Raw genomic sequence first — 13120 nt, forward strand, 5'->3', positions numbered from 1 at the left:
ACTTTTCTGGAATCATTGTATTTATACTTATAGTTATAGCTTATTTGAGCAAATAAGGAAAAAAGGCTGGTTTGAAATACAAAGTAATCGCGTCTTCTCGCGCAAAGTGGCCTGGCTCAATAGCTTCGACTGTAAACAAAATAATTATCTTAAAGATCTTTCTCTCTTTTTTTTTTCTTTTTATAGCAAATCATATTAATACTAAATCTAAATCGTATGATATTTTTATTATCTTAACAGTAACTGTTGTAACTTAAGATTTAAATTTGTATTCCTTGTATTCCTTGTATTCCTTGTAATTGTATTCCTTGTATTCCTTATATTCCTTGTATTCTTTTTATTCCTTTTATTCCTTGTATTCCTAGCCTGAATAGGTTAAAGCACATTCCCGTGATTCTCAATTTATAGCGCTATCTTTTTCTTGGTTTCAGTTTTAAACATTTAAATTATTAACATATTACATATATTGGATCAGACAGATATGGCTAAGGAAAAATCGCTGTGAAAGTATTGCTAGGATTCCATCGAAAAACCACGTGGCAAAGTATTCTACATTAAATTTAATGAAGCAAAATGACACGAGAACTAAAGATAGATAAGAATATAGTGCCCCCAATTCTCTCGAAGTGACTTGAGCGTAACAAAAGCGTGGCAATCTGTAAAACTTGATTTTAATTGATAATGCAAGCATCGATCACGCTGGCGACGGTCCACTCTACCCAATTTTGGGTTTGGTGAAAAAAATATATATGTAGAATATTATAGATGCTTCACGAATCACGATTGATTGACGATGCCAATCTGTTCCAGCTCGTAGCTCCGTTACGACATGACTTCAAAGCGAATATGATAATTTATCGAAGCGGCGACGTCCTTTAAACTTTACGACAATCTGTCATAAAAGTAAAACAGTGGTTCCAGAAAATGTTTGATGTTTAACATAGAATTAGAATATTTTGGACTAAGAATAAACCCGCTGAACGACTTCTGATGAAAATAATAGTAAAGGGGTTATAAATGCTGGCAGTCAACAGTCGTGCTTGCCAGCACTGTGGTAGTAAATTTGCCCAAAATATATCGAATAGATGTGACAGTAATAAGTATTAACCGTTATATTTGTTGCAGTCCGGGAACGAGGACCACGTTCCATTGGCTCTGCAGGTGATTTCCTCTTCTCCACTGTTTTCAAACCCCACACCACATCTTATCCTGATAACAGAGCCAGATGGCTGTCGTTCATAAGATACTATAGATTCAGTGACCACGGTTAATTCTTTGCAGTATTTTACTGAAAGTATACCAATGTGGTTATATAAGAAGTTTAAGTGGATTATAACGTTATAATTATATTACATAATTAGAGATAATAGATTTGACCAAAACCCATAATCATGGGTAGAGTGAACCGCTGCCAGTGTCTCTCTTTTCCAAACAAAAGGAAATGATATTAATTTGAGGAACCGTCGCAAATGCAAATTGATACCGAGAATGAAATCGGTCGCTCGCTTTTCCATTCAATAAGCTTTAATTTTATTACAATTCGTAAGCCGTGAATTAATGGGAAAAGCGAGCGACCGATTTCATTCTCGGTATCAATTTGCATTTTCGGACGGTTCCTCAAATTAATATCATTTCCTTTTGTTTGGAAAAGAGAGACACTGGCAGCGGTTCACTCTACCCATGATTATGGGTTTTGGTGAAATATCATCTCTTTTTGATTATAATGTCAGGATAATTTACACAGTCGAAACTTCATTAATAAGGAGGTAATTTCAACGATTTCAAAATTTTACCTTTGAAAACGTTTCCTTGTGTTTAGGTAGGCATATCTGTCGATAACAGACTGAATATGGCACTTTTTACTCATTCAAGTTGGCATTAAATTTATATATAATGCCATTTAAATATCGTGGGAAAGCAGAATATATTTGAAATCACGAATGAGCAAAATTCTCAACTTTCGCACGTGCAAACTTTGAGCGGACGTTGCGTGCGCATACAATATTGAATCACCGTACATTTTTGCATAGTAGTATTTTATATATAGTTTGATAAGCATGCAAAGTTTCAGAAGATTTCAAAAGGACTTGTATCACAACGCGCGGGACTCCAAAGTTGATAAAAATCGTGAAAATAACAATTTTCAGTGATTTTAGCAATTTTAGATCAATTTGGGCGTGTCCCCACGTATGCAAATTTTCGATTTTCAACTTTAAAACTAGCCTAATACACAATATAGACCTTCATGAAGCAAAATTGAGCTCCACAACCCAACAAATGGCCCAACACCAGAGAATACTAATTCACAACTTTTGTGTTTTTATAAAATTATTCTTCAAAAAATCACTAACTTCAATAGCAAATATCTTTATGAAGGAGCAAGGTAGGAAAACTTTCCGGTAGATTTTCAGAATGCTTGAACAATTATCTAAGGAAAAATGTCCTCAGATTTTGAATAAAATTCTTCCTTAATGGTGTAAAATCGATTTGAAAAGTTGTTCTTTTTTCAAAAATCAAGTTATAAAAACACCTAATTTGATGACGTCATCAAGTGTTGATGATGACGTTAAATTATTTTTAATATATTGTAAACTGAAGTGTAAACGATTATCTTTAAAATCTGTGGTTTTAGATGACTGTATCGTTTATACTTTTGAATCTACGGACACTTAAATGTAAGCTACAATTGACTGCCAAAGCGTCTATACATACTTAGGTTCTTTTGCGATAGTCAAAACGCGACAACTAGCGCTGGATGGCGACAACTAGCGCTATCCAGCGCTAGTTGTCGCCATCCAGCGCTAGTTGTCGCTATCCAGCGCTGGATAACGCTGGCCAGCGCAAAATATATATGTTCGATAATTGTCGCTATCCAACGCTAGTTGTCGCTATCCAGCGCTAGTTGTCGCTGGCTATGCGCCACTGTCGCACGCGATAGTTTGCGATGGCCAGCGCAACTGGCCATTGCAGAAAACAGTTCGATAACTAGCGCTGGATAGCGACAACTAGCGCTGGATAGCGACAACTAGCGCTGGATAGCGACAACTAGCGCTGCCGCTGGATAGCGACAACTAGCGCTGGCCAGCGCTGGCCATCGATATCCAGCGCAAAATTTTTGCGCTATTACTCGTCAGCTAGCGCTAACCAGCGCTGGCCAGCGCTAGCCAGCGCTAACCAGCGCTAGCCAGCGCTAACCAGCGCAGCAGCGCTAACCAGCGCTAGCCAGCGCTAGCCAGCGCTAACCAGCGCAGCAGCGCTAACCAGCGCTAGCCAGCGCTAACCAGCGCTATCCAGCGCTAGCCAGCGCTGGCCAGCGCTAGCTGACGAGTAATATCGCAACTATATTGCGCTGGCCAGCGCTGTGACGCTGGCTGACGAGTAATACTAACAACTAATATCGAGCGTGCCAAATCACTCTACAGTCGATTTTCGAGATTGTTCTAAAAGGGCCCCCGATGGTTGTGTCCAACTTTAATCGATGTATTTTCGGACGCTAATTCCGAATCAACCCCCATGGGCCCATGACAATATGACATAGGGTTAAAATGCTCTCCTGACGAGATATTGGCGAAAAACTGTACATGTATCGATCACGTGATATGACCGTATAAGGAAGTTAGTCTAATTTCTCGTTATTGTTAGGGTTTCAGCATATTATGTTTTTGTTAAGGATTGGGTTAGGGTTAGGGTTGGGATCAGATTAGAGGGTTGGGGTTACCTGAGGACCCCAGGCTATTATGTTCATCGAATAAAGATTTGGCGGAATGACAGGCTGAGCGCGGCCCAGTAAGGTTGGGGTTTCGAAAAGTCGCGTCGTTCAGAACCAGCTAGAGTCAGAGAATGGGTTAAAAAGGCACGTGACAGTCAAGTGTAAAGTGATTAATCATCATCCGAGTAATATCGCAAGTATATGATTTTGATACATTGCGCTGGCTAGCGCTGGTTACCGCTGGCTAGCGCTGGCTAACGCTGGCTAGCGCTGGATAGCGACAACTAGCGCTGGCTAGCGCTGGCCAGCGCTGGATAGCGACAACTAGCGCTGGCTAGCGCTGGCCAGCGCTAGCTGACGAGTAATAGCGCAAAAATTTTGCGCTGGATATCGATGGCCAGCGCTGGCCATCGCTAGTTGTCGCTATCCAGCGCTAGTTGTCGCTATCCAGCGCTAGTTGTCGCTATCCAGCGCTAGTTATCGAACTGTTTTCTGCGATGGCCAGTTGCGCTGGCCATCGCAAACTATCGCGTGCGACAGTGTCGCATAGCCAGCGACAACTAGCGCTGGATAGCGACAACTAGCGCTGGATGGCGACAACTAGCGCTGGATAGCGACAATTATCGAACATATATTAGTGCTTTTCATGCAACAAGTAAAACAAATCCTTTATGTCATGTTTCCAGGGTTTGGACTGGAATTGCCCGCTTAAAGAACCTCCATCACGTTACATTACATAATTTTCTGAAACATATATTACATTTACAATAAATTATGCAATATCACAACATTATAATCAACAAAATAAATTTAATCGCAGAATCTCAAATGCAAATAATCGTAAATTAAACACAAAAAACAAATTAAACATGCAATAAATGAATATACGAATGCGCATCTTTTGTCAACTTACTCCTTCATAAAATTAATTTTTGACAAACAATTTTTTTCAGACGGTAAAATAATGGTTACTAATTTATAAGTCACAAATAATAAATCAATACAAATTAATCACAAATACTAGAATAATTAATAGATATTAGGTAACTTATATAACTGAAAAACGATATATGTCGATACAAATTACAAAATAATATTAGGTGATTGAAACATTTCAATAAATTCATCATAAATATCACTACCAGCGCCAGCGTTATCCAGCGCTGGATAGCGACAACTAGCGCTGGATGGCGACAACTAGCGCTGGATAGCGCTAGTTGTCGCCATCCAGCGCTAGTTGTCGCGTTTTGACTATCGCAAAAGAAACCATACTTAATATATACATACATATACTTCACGACAATCTTTTGTAAAACAGGGGTTCCAGAAAACCCACTTCCCGATATAATACTCCTGAAACTTGAAATTTTTTCCCGATCCATGACTCAAAGTGCCGAAGGCACAAAAGAGTCAAGGACAAGGGTTAGCGAACGAGGTTTTTTGTTGTTGTATATGGTAGCTTGCGACCGTGCGAGCGAGCGAGCGTGCGTGCGTGCGTACGTGCCAGCCCACGTTTCTACCTGCGCAAAGTTATTTTGCTTGATAATCTGAATTATATAATTGTTGGCGCGCGGCGCTGAACCAACCAAGTACATTATTAATTTCATCATGTATGTGTCCCACTAGGCACTAATTGATAGCATATTATTATTATTATTTTGAGTTAGTAGTACTACTACTATCTTGCACAGATCCGTGTCAGGTTGCATAAACAATAAACATATGGTTACATAGAAATATACACGATTTTCGAATTCAATATAGAATTATATTAACTGGGCGGCGCTTGGCAGTCGGTATGTCACTTCGCCATATTTGCATGTTTATATAAATGCAGTAAAGACTGGGCCTTCCCCAGGTTGTATGGAATATGATAAATACGCCATCACGGATCGGGAAATTGAGCGGCCATCCACAAAAGAAAAGCGGCCGCATTTCTTGTTTTACAGTCGATTTGGTCAACGTCTAGACGCCCTGCAAAGTTTCAGATCTCTAACTCATTTTTAACATGGTTTTTAAGGCACCTGAATGTGGCGATTTTGGGTTTTTTTACCTCATTTCGTATAACATGCTGGCCCGTATTTTGCGCAAATTTCTAATTCTTAAAAACCTCCACATAACTATTTCTTATTCATCATCATGTCATCTTTAACATTGAATTAGAATATTTTGAACTTAAATATACCTGCTGAACTACTTTCGATGAGTCTTAATGCATGAAAAACAATAAAGGGGATACAATAGTATAGGGGGTAATGGCAACGGTAATGCTTGCCAGCATTGTGATCTATTAAAATCAAAGCCCGTATCACATTTTTGGTTGTTGTTGTTATATAAATATAATTCAGTAAATAGTAATTAATATTAAATTGTAACAACATATCTAATTTTCATTCACCTTCTGCCTCTGGAGGGTGGGCAGATATAAGCCTGTACTGCTCCGACGCTGAGTCAGATTCACCAAATTTTAACTTCTTTATTTCCCGTCCCCATCTTTGACTGTCTACACAAGAAGAGGTATCGAAATGTAGAACTGTGACCCCGTTACACTCTATCTTTAGCCCTATTTCTGTCTTGCCAATACTCCAGATATTGGTTGTTTCACTTGGTGGTTCACGAGGGAAAGGAACGTACATTTCGTTGGAGTAAGTCATACAGTAACTTATAGGGATCTTAAACCAAATATCAAGCAAGCCTAGTAATAAATATTCTTCAGGGCGTCTATCCCCGAGAAGATATATAGATATCGTTTTTGTGCGACCCCTGACGGAACTTGTCTTTATCTGAAGCTTGTTTTCCTGGGCTTCTATCCCCGAGAAGATATATAGATATCGTTTTTGTGCGACCCCTGACGGAACTTGTCTTTATCTGAAGCTTGTTTTCCTGGAGGTTGGCGACTAGGTGTCGACTTCTCTTGCTACTGCTTTCCAATCTGCGTCACCTGAATAATTTAACACTTATTTTACTTCGCACATTCCAACAGCCATATTAGTTACACGCGGGTGTAACCAGCCAGTTACAGGAAGCCGAAGGATTCAATTTCATTTATAATTAGTCCAGTACTTTCTTCGCCCGAGACTTCGCTGCAATGGGCAGCTACTCATTTAACACTCAAACCCGATTTTTCGAGCATTCGGCTTAGTGGACGGGGGGGGGGGCTGCATAGACCACTTGCAGCTCAGAATTCTTAGTTACCGTGGTAATTGTACTCTTACCTGCAGATGAAGAGGATAACCATGATAATAGTAGGATAGGAACCATCCAACAGACTGAGGAACTCATTCTGCAGTTGTGCGGCGTTGAAAACTTTAGTTTAAGTTGAAATAATAAATTGAAGTAACAAGAATAGTCAACAGAGAGTGAAGAAATTGGTAAGAAACATTGAGCAAATCCAATGAAACTATTAAAAATTACATTCAGATCGGTGATAACAATTCGCCATTTTAAAATGATAAATTGATAATTCTAAGAAAGGGGTATCATATCCTCAAAAATTGGTAAAAATTGAAAAAGTTCGTTGAAAGGTATTTCACAAGCAAAAAATAGTCCCAAAATGACTCGCTCTGCTGATATGAAACAATAAACATATTTCTTTGTTTTTTTTTCCAACTTTTCTGAAACATATGTCTTTGTTCTGTTTTCAACTTTTCTGGAATCATTGTATCTATAGCTTATTTGAGCAAATAAGGAAAAAAGGGTGGTTTGAAGTACAAAGTCATCGCGTTCGTGTTTTACAGTTTACTGCAATTTATATATTATAATAAGTGTTAAGAACTTAAGTATTTTATTTTTAAACAACTGGAAAATTGTTACTTAAATGTATTTTCATAGTCAACACCGCTTCAATGAGTGAGTTTAAAAAACGTGCTACGTTCGCCAGTACACAGCATGCTCGCGCGTACGAGCGGAGGGTAGAATCCTCGAAATAACCCAGCCAGTCCAGGCAACTGTATTCAAAAACTTGGCGGTGTCTACTTGTCATATCAGCACATGTTGACTGGCCTGTCAAGTCCTGAACGTACAGTTTGGAGAAATGCCACTTATCATTATGATGTCCAATGCAGGGTATTATTACATGCAACCTGGGTTGTAGTTGTACTTTGTCCTTTAGAAGCACAAGTCGATCGTTCCTCATGTATGTGGGTCGTTTTTTCCTGGATATATATTTGGAGTTTTTAAAGTATCACGTCACAATTTGTTTGACGCAATACCCATTCTGAAATAGCTTGTTTTAGGTTTAGAGCAGTGTTGAAAGTATTAAACCTGCGCTAGATTTGTTAAATATTCGGTATTACTCGGGTTCATGTGCATTGATGAAGGGTAAGTTTTGCCGGAGGTTCTGGGTGCCAACAGCACGGTTTTCCATTGCCTAACTGAAATTAGCTGGTTCTTATTTGACAATTGTGTATTTTGGACGTGTAGGCTGTTCCAGCTTGACACGCCTGACATTTCTTAACTTTGTAAATGTGCGCACGTTTGAAATATTTTAGGGTTGAATTTTGAGCGGTTTGTACCATGAAATGGAGGTTTCCAGGTCAACGCTGCCCTGCAGGTCTCTTATACACCGTCCCTGAGCAGGGATACAAACTATAAGGTTCCAGCGGTCTTATTCCAGCTAAGCAAGTAAGTAATTCTTATACCTGTCAACAGACAGTACTGTTGTTTACAGTTCTATCTCCTACCTTCTTGCCTTTTTGCCTTTTAGCCTTCCAGATGTCGAGACCGGTCTAATTTGTCCTCAGTTTATTTGATGTCGAGCTTTTTGCTGGATTAAAGCCAAATTGAAAACCTGTTGTTCTCACTTCCAACTGACAAACTCATTGCAGATGGTTGATCGATCCAAACTACTAGTACTGTGCATTTTTTAAATCATTTACGTTTACGCTGATATGCTTTCTAAAGAAAAACTGTTTTCTAAAGAAATACTGCTACTGCTGTTGTGTCGTCTGATATTTTTATTAAATTGTTGACGATGCAACAGTAGAGAAGATAGTGACGAAGATATTAGTCTGGTAATTTAAACAGTTACTCAAATGAATTGCTCTCAACATACCCATTAAATGCTCTATTTTAGTTACTTTATTTCAAATTCCCAAAAGTTTGTCCTTCTCTAAATAATTTAACTTTAAGGTGTCGTTGACAACATTGAACTTTGCATTACTATATAGTTTTGTATTCTGGCTGTACCTGCACGACTTGGTTAGATTCTAGCGCTGTCTTATAAATCGAGTAGGCGGTGAGACATTATAATATTTTAACTATTCCGGCTGGTCCTCTCACCCATTCAATTCTCATTACATGTTTTTTACATCTCCAGACATATAAGACATATTCATTATCCAATCTCTAGGGCGTCGCTGTCAATACACCAAACGGACCTGGCAGATGGACTGGTGGAGGGCACGTTTGGAGCTGAAAGGACGATTCCCCAAGTGATATCACCACCTGTAGAGTGTTGAGCTGACTTGCTGTTGGTGTTTTAAAGTTGAGTCGCCAACCCCTATACCTTTACCTTTGTGATAGGGATTTATAGAAGGCACATTTCAATCTATCTACCACCCGACTGATTTACCATCATGATATCGTGTTTGTATAGTATTTTTAGTATAAGTTTCAGGTTGAGTCTCAGGTTGAGTCTCAGGTTGAGTCTCAGGTTGAGTCTCAGGTTGAGTCTCAGGTTGAGTCTCAGGTTGAGTCTCAGGTTGAGTCTCAGGTTGAGTCTCAGGTTGAGTCTCAGGTTGAGTCTCAGGTTTAGGCTCAGGTTGAGTCTCAGGTTGAGTCTCAGGTTGAGTCTCAGGTTGAGTCTCAGGTTGAGTCTCAGGTTGAGGCTCAGGCTGAGGCTCAGGTTGAGTCTCTGGTTGAGTATCAGGTTGAGTCTCAGGTTGAGTCTCAGGTTGAGTCTCAGGTTGAGTTTCAGGTTGAGTCTCTGGTTGAGTCTCTGGTTGAGTCTCAGGTTGAGTCTCAGGTTGAGTCTCTAGCTGATTTGAGATTCTATACATCCTGTATCACAGCTTTTTACGTATTATTATTCTTACTGTTGGCTCTTCGCCTGGATGACACATCGGCTCCCTTCATCAGACCATTATTCGCATGATTACACTAAATCTGCACAGCTGCACGACACAAAAGTACACACAATAAACTAAAAGTTCTCCTCACTTCTCCGCTCAGGTTCTGCGTCACCGCCGCAACACGTACTCATATCCCTGTTACAACCCTCCTACGGCTTCCTTCTTTTCGATTCTAGTTTTGGTGGGTGGTATGTTATAAGCACGGTTTCTGTTCTACATTGCTGTCATACTTAGTCGTGTTTAGCGTTAAATACCGGACTGGTTGATCATTTACCAGGATTTATAAAGATAGCTGTTTTTATTGGCACTGTTTGTGCTCCCTGTATTGCTCAAGTTCAGACTGAATACAAGCGCAAATAGTTCTCCAGGCTGGGTACACTACTAGCAAATAGTTCTCCAGGCTGGGTACACTACTAGCAAATAGTTCTCCAGGCTGGGTACACTACTAGCAAATAGTTCTCCAGGCTGGGTACACTACTAGCAAATAGTTCTACAGGCTGGGTACAATAGCAAAAAACCTTGTCAAACGTCACGTGTTGCAGTAAAAGAGTAAAACTTTCAACAGAAATAGAGAGAGAAGGGAGCATGTTTTGACTTTGTAAAGTGCAGTTTCGAGGTATTTCTTAATTAGGTCCAACTACCACGCCCCCTTCGTGGCACCTTGCAACTGGGCCAGTCACACTTTGTACTCTACATGCACTTCTAGGTTTGTCCTTGAGTTTACCAATTGATTGTTGTTAGTTATACTGTTATAGTATTTTCTGTGTAGTCAAGTTTTGCGGATTAAGTTTTTACCTATTATACATTATACAAGCCTGATCGAGGATTGGAATATACGGTTAAGTTGCTTGTTAACTATTATGAAGTACGCGTTTATTGCTTTCGTTAGTTTGCTTGCTGCTTCACCAAGAAGCCTTTAATTCTTAACTGTACAACTTTTTCTATTCCTTCTCTTCTATAGTTCTTATAGTATACCGCTTGTCAATCAATTAAGTTTCTTGTCATAATATAGAGACCTCACCTATCTAAAGTTTAATAAATAATTTAACTTGCCCAGAAGATATGAATTATATTATTAATTCTGGTCTGTCAATCAGTCCATAGTCGCCAGGAATAAGCCCTACCATAAATTTAAAGTTTGATAACATTAACAAAACTTCGCTAAGCACTACTTAATACGCAGAGAAAACCAATTATAACACTTAACTTTTACATATTCGTAAGCTGTCATTAAAGTTAAAGTTTAAATTTTAAAGGACACATTACATATATATCTGGCAGCCATTATTTCCGGCCAACCTTTTTCATATAGGTATTATTATTTATTGAGACTGATATCAACTATCCAGACCTGTGTTATAAAAGAAACGCAGACTTGCGTTTTAAAAGATTTAGACATTTCACAATGCTTAACGGTTAATTATAGTGTTATGTAACAGTTAAGTTTCGGAAATCGGAATATCTCCTTTATTTGACTCAGAATCTTCAGAATGTAACAGTTTCAATCAGAACTTTCACTCAAAATCAGTCGAAATCTTCCTATTAGATTACTAAAAAGTAACTTACTTCGTAGTAATAAGTTACTTCGTAGTAATAAGTTACTTCGTAGTAATAACTTACTTCGTAGTAAAAACTTACTTCGTAGTAAAAACTTACTTCGTAGTAATAACTTACTTCGTAGTAACAACTTACTTCGTAGTAATAACTTACTTCGTAGTAACAACTTACTTCGTACTTTATTAATGATTATGAGAAGCTGTAAAATAGTGTTATAAACATGTTGCCGCGAATGTTATTTGATTGTAATAAGTAAAACACGAATAGTTTAAGTCACATTGAGTAAGTCATAGCTTTGAATCTTTGATGTTCATCTCAAAAATTTATCAAGTTCGTAATTTGATCAAATAACGAACTTTATAAATTCTTGAGATGAACATCAAAGCTATTATAATTTAATGCGACTTCAACTATATGCATAGTTTATTTCTTTACTAGACTATTTTGTTAAAACTCTCCTTTAAAGTTAACCTATTTTTATTGCAGTTTTTAAACGCATTTTCTCATGTTCTTCTCGTCGATGAACCATGTCCTTCTTATTTGTTGTCATTCGAAGTTGATATCAATATGTATTTGGTTAATGGTTAATTCGATTTAACAATTTGCATTTATTGCAACAATAACACGCTCGTTCTATTCTAACAATGACACATTTTTGATAAATATTGCAATTCTAATTGTTCCATACTTAGATACCGTCCCTAACTATTTACATTTCGGACGGTTTTTTGTTTGTATTTTTTTCAGGGAAACTGCTGCAGTTGGTACCTGGTCACACGTTTGCAACTTCCTACTTTCGCTTTACTATTTATTACTGTTTAACATGTTAAATTATTTCACTTTCTACTGGGCATAGACCATATGGGCTGGTCGAAACTAATACAATCTGACCACGCTGAGAACTCAGTTCAGGCCATATTCAGGTTTTATTAGCGATATAGCGACTGTAAAACTGGTGTTTCACCCCACTGTTCAGCTCAACTAATCTAATTTCATTCCGTTTTCCAGCAGTTTAACAGATATTTCAACTCTGCTGTTGTAACTGTTTTAATGCTGAGATGGCTAGCTGAAATAAATTTTATCGTTTCTTTTTTAATCATTTTGCTGGTTTCTTTAAAAACATAAACATCTTTATTTTAGTTGGCTTATTTTTGACCCAATTGAACAAAAAATGCTTTATTTCTTCAATCTTATTAGAATTCAACACATTACGATAAATTTATATTTTCTTCTAACACATACGTTATTTAATGACAGAAGCAAATATAGTAATCTTTTGAGATGCGTCATGGCATTATGTAAAACATCTTGGCTCAAACTGCGATGAAAGATAGCATCACAATTATATTACTCAATTAATAATTGAAGTTTTGTAATGTTTCTTAACAAGTCATATATTGTTTCAAATTATATCACTCTGCCATGCCTCGATTGTTCATACACACACCCTGATGTTACGTAATATTAGATGTATGTTTCATAAATACACGAGTCAGCAAACAATTAACATTCACCTGTAATTACAACGTCCTGTATACATGCAGAATGCAGATACACAATTTTGCATTATAAATTAGCTATGTTGCTTCAATTCTTTTCAACTGCACTCAGCTTTGTGAAAAGAATTGAAAGGTGATGAACTGTTATAATTCGGCTTCAAAGCTTGCCTCAATTTCCGGAGAAACATATACCGGGAATAACCGATATCTTGTTTTACAATTCGTCAACAAATACACGTACTCTATATCTGTCTGACTGTCTCGTGTTGGCTTACTGAGGTCCA

The sequence above is a fragment of the Bolinopsis microptera genome, chromosome 4 (genome assembly GCF_026151205.1).
Source record: "Bolinopsis microptera isolate Bmic1 chromosome 4, MBARI_Bmic_1.0, whole genome shotgun sequence".
NCBI lineage: Eukaryota > Metazoa > Ctenophora > Tentaculata > Lobata > Bolinopsidae > Bolinopsis > Bolinopsis microptera.